Source organism: Polypterus senegalus, chromosome 18 (assembly GCF_016835505.1).
Source record: "Polypterus senegalus isolate Bchr_013 chromosome 18, ASM1683550v1, whole genome shotgun sequence".
NCBI lineage: Eukaryota > Metazoa > Chordata > Cladistia > Polypteriformes > Polypteridae > Polypterus > Polypterus senegalus.
In genome coordinates this window covers 59,596-69,203 of record NC_053171.1, presented here as the reverse complement: position 1 = coordinate 69,203, position 9,608 = coordinate 59,596, and positions in this window count along the sequence as shown.

Sequence of the window (9,608 nt, the reverse complement as noted above, 5' to 3'; positions counted from 1 at the left end):
AAGACAGTTGGAGAGGAATATAGCAGATAAGGCGAAAGAAGACCCCAAGAGATTCTTTCAGTATTTTAGTAGTAAAAGAACAGTTAAGGAGGAGGTCAAGTTCTTCAGGAATAGTAAAGGGAATTAAAAGATACAGACAATGAAATAGCAGATGCCCTAAACTTACATTTTCTGAGGTGTTTACAAGTGAGCAAGTGGATAACCTCAGAGGTAACAACTACTAAGGAGGTACTGAGGGATTTGGAAATTGTAGAGGGAGAAGTGCTGCTCAGATTAAATAAGATGAAATCAAACAAATCACCAGGCCCAGATAATATTTATCCTCGTGTTCTTAAGGAGGCTAGTGAGTACATATATAAACCCTTGACACATATTTTTAGGAAGTCACTGTGCACTGGAGAGATTCCAAAGGACTGGAAAATGGCAAATATCATCCCATTATATAAAAAGGGTGACAGGGCAGATCCAAGCAACTATAGGCCAGTAAGCTTAACAAGCATCACAGGAAAATTAATGGAAGGAATTATTAAGGATAAGATTGAGCAACACATGGCAAGGACAGGAGTTATTCTGAACAGTCAGCATGGGTTCAGAAGAGGGAGGTCGTGTTTTACTAACATGTTGGAATTCTATGAGGAGGCAACAAAAGGATACGATCAAAGTGGAGCTTATGATATTATTTATCTGGACTTTCAGAAAGCATTTGATAAGGTGCCACATGAGAGGTTGGGCATCAAGTTAAAAGAAGTGGGAGTTCAGGGTGATGTTTTTAGATGGGTGCAGAATTGGCTCAGACACAGGAAGCAGAGGGTGATGGTGCGAGGAACCTCATCAGAACTGGCCGATGTTAAGAGTGGTGTTCCACAGGGTCAGTGCTAGGGCGCTGCTATTTTTAATATATATAAATGATTTAGATAGGAATATAAGTAACAAGCTGGTTAAGTTTGCAGATGATACCAAGATAGGTGGATTAGCAGATAATTTGGAATCCGTTATATCATTACAGAAGGACTTGGATAGCATACAGGCTTGGGCAGATTTGTGGCAGATGAAATTTAATGTCAGTAAATGTAAAGTATTACACATAGGAAGTAAAAATATTAGGTTTGAATACACAATGGGCGGTCGGAAAATCGAGAGTACACCTTATGAGAAGGATTTAGGAGTCATAGTGGACTCTAAGCTATCAACTTCCCAACAGTGTTCAGAAGCCATTAAGAAGGCTAACAGAATGTTAGGTTATATAGCACGATCTGTGGAGTACAAGTCCAAGGAGGTTATGCTCAACCTTTATAATGCACTGGTGAGGCCTCATCTTGAGTACTGTGTGCAGTTTTGGTCTCCAGGCTACAAAAAGGACATAGCAGCACTAGAAAAGGTCCAGAGAAGAGACTAGGCTGATTCCAGGTCTACAGGGGTTGAATTATGAGGAAAGATTTAAAAGAGTTGAGCCTTTACAGTTTAAGCAAAAGAAGATTAAGAGGTGACATGATTGAAGTGTTTAAAATTATGAAGGGAATTAGTACAGTGGATCGAGACTTGTATTTTAAAATGAGCTCATCAAGAACATGGGGACACAGTTGGAAACTTGTTAAGGGTAAATTTCACACAAACATTAGGAAGTTTTTCTTTACACAAAGAACGATAGACACTTGGAATAAGCTACCAAGTAGTGTGGTAGACAGTAAGACGTTAGGGACTTTCAAAACTCGACTTGATGTTTTTTGGAAGAAATAAGTGGATAGGACTGGCAAGCTTTGTTGGGCTGAATGGCCTGTTCTCATCTAGAGTGTTCTAATGTTCTAATATTCAAAACAACAATGCTACTGGTGCATCAAGAATAGATAAACCACAATCCAAAAATTAAAAGTCGATCCCAGTAGGGCATACGGTATATTCTGTAAAATTGGGTAAGGAATGCAAAGTTGACATTGCTAGTAGCAGGATAATGATTTGTTGAACATTTTCATGGCACAAAATAGATTTCTTGAACAAAATATGAACGCTATTGGAGCACCTCCTTCACAGAAGTAAATAGATAAAGTTCCGTGCCATAAAGCTAGAAGAAATATGGAATGGTTCCAGAGTGACGAAGAGGTGAATTCAGTTTCACACAGTGACTTTCCAAATCAGCAGATGAGAAGGAGTGAGCTATTTGGAGTAGAAACAGCAATTAACTAATGCTTCTGTCACACGCTATGGGAGGTACATGAGTTCAGAGGAAGAATTCAACCATAATTAATTAAGTAAAACATTCTGAGAAAAAAGCAAATGTTTTAATGTTTATTTTTTATAGGCCCCACCATATCATTTGTTTTATAAGTGTTTCCATAATGACACTACCCAGAATTCCCAGCCATGTGCAAAGTAGAGTGTTGCCAATGGTAGAAAGTATCAATTTTGCTGACAAAGAATGATAGAAACTGCTCACATGAATGAACAGTGCTATTTAATCCTATCATAGAATGAGGCTGAATGGCCGCATTAATTGAATTAAATAAAACCCTAGGATTGTTTGAATGGCGGGATACTAAATCGGCAAAGAAGTCATGTTTCGATTTCTTAACTTCAGCCTGGAAATTGAAAAGAGAAGTCCTGAAAATCTGTTTAGAGATAGTCAGTCCATCTTTTTTCCAACGCCGTTCAGCAGTTCAACAGGCGCGGCGCAGTGATCGCGTAGTTTCATTTAGCCAGGGAGCAGGTCTTACATTATTGCGTATTTGGGCGGAGCAATTGCGTCTAAAACCGTTTTACAGGAGGAATTAAATTTTACTACAGAGTCATCGATATCATTATTTTGGTCATGCATATAAAGACTAGAGAAAATGGTTTTAAAATCAGATATAGAAGAATTTAAAAAGCACGAGCAGCGTTGGGGACAGCTATTAGTCGGGAGATCAACAGTAATATTCAGATCCATCATTACAGGAAAGTGATCAGTGAAAGAAACATCACATAAATCAATACTATTCACTAAAATATCACGAGTAAGAACAAGATCAAGGGTGTGACTGAGAGAGTGAGTTGGCGTATTAATATGCAGTATAAAATCAAATGAATCCAATAGTGATAAAAAGTCTTTGACCAAAAGTTTCGATTGACAACAAACGTGAATGTTGAAATCACCAACAATAAATATTTTGTCATGGGAGAGGGTGAAATCAGCCAGGAGATCAGAAAATTCAGAAATGAAAATATCATTAATTATAGGAGGTCTATAAACCACTTGCAAACAACAAAGAAGGGGAGCTGCACACTTCGAAAAGTTGAAGTTCAAAGCTGCTAAACAGATCCCTTGTAAGGCTCCGACACAAGAACATACTTTTAAAAACAGTGGCAATACCACGACGAGTCAAACGAGGAGAGTTTAAAAATAAATAACCTGATGGAGTCCGTAAAACATGAAGAGTCACCATTTAAAATCCAAGTCTCAGTGATGAAGAAGAAATCCAGATTATTTGATGTAATAAAATCTTGCAGAATAAAAGTTTTATTAGACACTGATCTCACGTTCAGGAGAGCAGCCTTGATAGAAGTAGAACGAGAACGAGATATAGCTCGTTGCAGGATGAGCACGGGTGAGTGTGCGAAGATTAGCAGCGTTTACTGCCCGGTTGTATACCGAGGAAAGGTGATGCTGTCTTGAAATGGACAAATTAAATCCGGTGTCCAGCGCCCATGAATCAGTGATGGATTCCTGAGCAGGAGAAGATGGGTCATAGACAACTCGCAGGCATCGGGAAACAAAGCTCTGGGACTTGAGTCGGTGTTGTTTAACAGCAATTCCGGCCCTTTTCCCACGACGGCAGCGAGTGCGTTTGCGTCTCCGAGGAGCATTCAACTGACTGATACAGTTGAACACCAGCGTCCAGGTGAAGAAGTCAGGAGATGAATAAAACAAAGGTGGAGGTTCACAAAAAATCCAATCAGAAGATGAAAACTGAGAGGAAAGTAAGCCAGAAAATATGTTAATAAAGACTCCCGATCATAGGACAGTGATCGTTGGGATGAAATAAAACATGAAAACAAAGTTAAGACATAGACTAGAGAGACGAGCAGACAGCCAGCCACACCAGTCGGCACCATCTTCCAAGGAGTGGAGTGGTTTGTTCCTTGGATGCTACAGCCCAGTCAACGTGCTCTGAGAATGTTTACATAACAAATAAGCTTTTTTTTTTCCTTAGCAAGATGATAAGCACATAAGCATTTTTTTAAATAAAATATTAAATAGCATGAGCACAGTGTTGAGTTCTTTTTAGCGTTTACTATCTCTCTGTGACACTTCTAGAATTTTGGAGTCTCTTCCAGTTCAGCCAACATCCAGCCCCATATTATACCTTGGATTTTGAAAGTAACATGACTCTAACCACACTCAGAAGCATCTGCGGGATTACTGCTAATTGTCCAGGTCAATGACTCCTTGGCTACACAGTAAGTATGTGGATGTGTCACTGTAAACCCAGTGTTCCCTTCAATTCATCCCCCATAATCTTGGTCTAATAATCTCTGGACACAGTCATATTAGAGATAAGACCTCATTAAACAAGACACTTTTTAAGTCATGGCATTATTGTAGCACAGTAAGTAGCACATCTTCTTCACCCTTCTGTTCTAACTGGGATTTCTTCTGTGGTTCAGTTTTCATTGATCTTCTCACAAAGTCCAACACAAGCAATCATGTTGTAGAGGGTCCTAAATTCAAACCCTTCAAGGTAATACACTATTTACATACAGAATCACAAGAATTGATGAAACTATACCGCTCAAAAAAATTAGATTCACATTGTTTACTCGGAGTATTGGAACAAGTCAAAGAGACTTCTGAGATATTGATCTGGTCATTTTAGTAGCAGATGGTCTTGTTAATCAGTTTCAGCTGCTTTGGTGTTAATGAAATTAACAACAGGTGCACTAGAGGGGCAACAATGAGACGACTCACAGAACAGGAATGGTTTAACAGGTGGAGGCCACTGACATTTTTCACTCTTCATCTGTTGTTTCACTCATTTTGCATTTGGCTACGGTCAGTGTCACTACTGGTAGCATGATACCTAGACGCTACAGAGTTTGGTTACACAGGTAGTCCAACTTCTCCAGGACGACACATCAATATGTGCCACTGCCAGAAGTTTGCTGTGTCTCCCAGCACAGTCTCAAGGGCATGGAGAAGATTCCAGGAGACAGGCAGTTACTCTAGGAGTGCTGGACAGGGCCGTAGAAAGTCCTTAACACATTAGCAGGACCCACCAGTATATGCTCTTTTGGGCAAGGAGAAACAGGATGAGCACTGCCAGAGCCTACAAAATAACTTCTGTTTTGCAAATACCTACCACCTTCGGCTCCCTGTAACCAAACTTTGTACAATGGATGACAGAGCCATTGCAGTTGCTGGTCCATGGCTCTTGAATGCCCTACCAGAGAGCCTGAGAACATAGCAAATTGTGGGCTGCTTTAAAAAACAGTTAAAGACTTTTCTATTTAGGAAAGCTTATTGACAAGAATGCTATAGTTATTGTGTTTTATCTCTGTTTTTATTTTGCTTTGCCTTTTTTAAACTTTTTATGTAGCACTTTGAGATTTACAGCTAATGTAAAGTGCCCTATAAATAAAATGCATTATTATTATTATTATTATTATTACCACTGGTGTGAGTGTCTCAATTGTGAGCTCAATTGGCATTTGCCATAGAATACCAGAATTGGCAGGTCCACCACTGCTTTTCACAGATGAGTGCAGGTTCACCCTGAGCACATGTGACTAATGTGAAAAGGTCTGGAGAAGCCGTGGAGAATGTTATGCTGCCTGTAAAATCATTCAGCATGACTGGTTTGGTGGTGGGTCAGTGATGGTCTGGGGTGACATATCCACGGAGGGCCGCACAGACCTCAACAGGCTAAACAACGGCACCTTGACTGTCATTAGGTATTGGGATGAAATCCTTTGCTGGTGCAGTGGGTTCTGGATTCCTCATGGTGCATGTCAGTGCCTGGCCTCATGTGGTGAGAGTATGCAGGCAGTTCCTGGAGGATGAAGGAATTGATACCATTGACTTGACCCCACGCTCGCCTGACCTAAATCCAATAGAACACCTCTGGGGCATTATGTTTTGCTCCATCCGATGCTGCCAGGTTGCACCTCAGACTGTTCAGGAGCTCAGTGATGCTCTGGTCCAAATCTGGGAAGAGATCCCCCTGGTCACCATCCGTCATTTCATTAGGAGCATGACCCCCCAAAATGCTGTCAGGCATGCATACAAGCACGTGGGGGCCATAAAAACTACTGAGTATGATTTTTGAGTTGCTGTAATGAAATTTCGGCAAAATGAAATGGCCTGCCTGCTGCATCATTTTTTCACTTTGATTTTTGGGGTGTCTTTGAATTCAGCCCTCTGTAGGTTGATAATTTTCATTTCCGTCAAATGATGTTGAATCCTTTTGTTCCTGACACATTACCATATCAGTCCATATCAGTAGAGATAGCCAGCAGGATTTTTTCCCCATTGAGATGTGATGTGTTTTCAAAGTGTTCTTTTAATTTTTTAGATCAGTCTACAATTTCAAAGTCACCAGACTGAACAGTAGAGATTTCTAAATATACACTATTAACTAAATTGGACTGTTAAAGGCTAACATTAAGCTCTCTTAAGACCAGTCTATTTGTTAACATGAGATAAAAGAAATCAAGAAGTGCGAATAGCATCATGGAACATGTAAATTATACATTATTATGGCAGTAAGAAAAAACAAGACATGAACACAGAAAAAATCCAAAAAATCTTTCCTAAATATGTAACAAAGTCCTATTTCCACAATGGTTACAAAACAACAAAAAGGGGCTTATATTTTGTTGTTGGAACCTTAGGAGGTGAGGCCACCCTGATGTCAACACTGATAGACCGCCCTCCATCTTATAGTTTTCATATAGTTTGAAGCTGAGAGCAGATCTTTCAGTGGTACATTAAAATTAAAATTAAAATATCATTATGAAGTCTAATAGTCCTTGATTTATATTTAACAGTTTTTACAGAACTCCTGTGACACAGCTCAGGATTAAGTGGGCTTGAAAAATGTTACAGTATTGTTTTTACAATACAACCTAATTTTTTATTTGCCTTTTTAACTGTTTCTGCCCATTGTCTAGTTGACGAGAATCCACATGAAAGTCCACATCCATTTCAAAGGCCAGTGTCACTATGCCTTCATGCTTAAATTTCCCTCAGGTTCAATAAAGTATCTATCTATCTATCTATCTATCTATCTATCTATCTATCTATCTATCTATCTATCTATCTATCTATCTATCTATCTATCTATCTATCTATCTATCTATCTTCTGTTGTTTGCACTTCTATACATTACTCTGCATTTTTAAGTTTCTCCAGTGTAACAATGACAAGACAGATAACAAAAAAGGTTTGGGGATCCATCCCATATACTTGACAGAGTAACAGAGATGCCTTTTAGGACTGAGCCTAACACAGGTATGATTGACTAGTGACAGGAATATGATGAGTTTATAGTGAGTCAGAAGGAAAAGGTGTGTTTCTGAGGCTGGAAGCAGAAATGACGACAGGCTTGGCAGTGGACTTGAGGTCTCTGGAGGTGGGACCAGAAGTGCACTCTGTGGAGGGACCGGAAGTGTCGTTAGGTGGTTTTTACTTCTGGTGATATGCAGAGGAAGGAGGAGAGGTATTAGTACACCCTGTCAACCCTTGATCTGGCATTACCACACACTTAGTCCATTGACTGCTACTCAAGTGCACACGTGAGACCAGTTTTGAAGCTCTGCAGAATTTTTAAAATATTTGTTGCTGCATCATTCAGTCTTTAACATTTTTGTGTTTCCTGGGAATTTTTTTCTAGCTATTCTAGAATCTATGCTAATAATACAAATTATATTATACAAATAATAATTACAAATTAGGAAGATTAACAGTCCAAAGAGACCCATAATAGACTACCTCACCCCATATTGAGCAGTCTCCTTTTATTGGTGCTCTTTGTCCACAATTTCTTATCCACATTGAAAACCAGTTATACAAATTGAAATGATAACACCCTGTTGTAAAAACAAACTTCAGTCATCACAGGTCACGTTCTTATTTGTTCACCACAATTTTGGAAGTGAATCCTAACTTTGCTTAAATGCCTAACTCTTGATTGGGTCTTGATTGAGTATACACCATTTGTGACCATTTCTCCTCCCATCTTGCTTGTCTTTTCCTTTACTCTGTTATTTTTTGCTCAGATCCTTCGGGGACAACTAGGGAAGGGTGTTGGTTTGTCACAATCAGCCTGGTTAGAGGGACATCCATTCAGGTGTATATCCAATTTCTAAACATAGATTTCTTCTAAAGAGCCATGGTTCTGGAGCATGTTCTTCTGTCAACATGTAGCACAGTGCATGATGGGACGGCAGTTAATCACATGGTACACTAACACTTAATGGACCATTTTAAAGTCACTAATTGACTTAAATCAGCCCTTTGTAAAATGCTACAAGAAAGCAAAATCCCCATGGACAGTTACTTGACTAGAAAAACAAAGATCTCCAGTGCCAGAAAACATATTGGACTAACTTTTAGCACCAACATGCCACTCAGGTATAAAAGAAAATATGACAAAGGACTGAAATACCATCAAAAACAATGCAAATCAAAGGGAAAATATAAATTTTACATGAGTGATATGCTTATAACGACACATCTAATGTGGTTTTCTACCTGAGAGCAGTGTTAGCATTGTTGCCGGTGGTCATTTCCTGAAAGTAAAAGATTGCAGTTGCTGAAATGTGTGTGTTTAATGTTTGTTCACTTCTGGTTAAGGACAATAGCAGCATGCAGACCTGTGGCTTTTACCTTCTGATTTGTAAGTATGGTTATTGGTTTTAAATGTTTAAACTTAAAAGATGGTTTACAGGAGCTAATGTAGGAGTTTGTATTTCTTATTTGAATTTGAGAAATAAAGCTTATATTAAAAGTTTAAACTAAAAACCTGGTTTACCAGTGTGCCAATACTATTATTCTTTTCTATTATAAAAATGTACTTATCCACTGCATAAAGAAAATTGTCATATGAGAGATATGGGGTGTCATAATAAATTATGGTCAGAGACTTCACAAGTCAAAGTTTAGGGCCATACTGGCACGATCCTATTTGCAGGCCCAATGGAGATTCTTTAAGAGCAGTAAAAGCTTGTGAAAATACAGCAGTGCTGATCTCCATGGACAGTGGAACTCTGATGACAAGCAGTGGAAATTTAAGTGACATTAGAGAGGAATACCAACATAAAACTATAACATAAGTAAATATGTGTGTGCTCAGTGAAAATCATCAAAGGAAAAGAAAATGAAGTGAATTGAGTTGTGCTGATGATGGAGATGAACATATTTGTATCAAAGATAAAACTGTTTCCTCTTCTTAACAACCCACATGATTTGAGGAAATTTATGTAGGTACTAAATTTTCATTAATATTTTTACTAATGTTAATAAGAGCATGTATATTTTTTATTTGTATTTGAGACATAAAAATTGTAGCATAACAACAGATTTTAAATGACATTGGTTTTTGACAGCCTGATTTGAGTATAGACATGTGCCATGTATT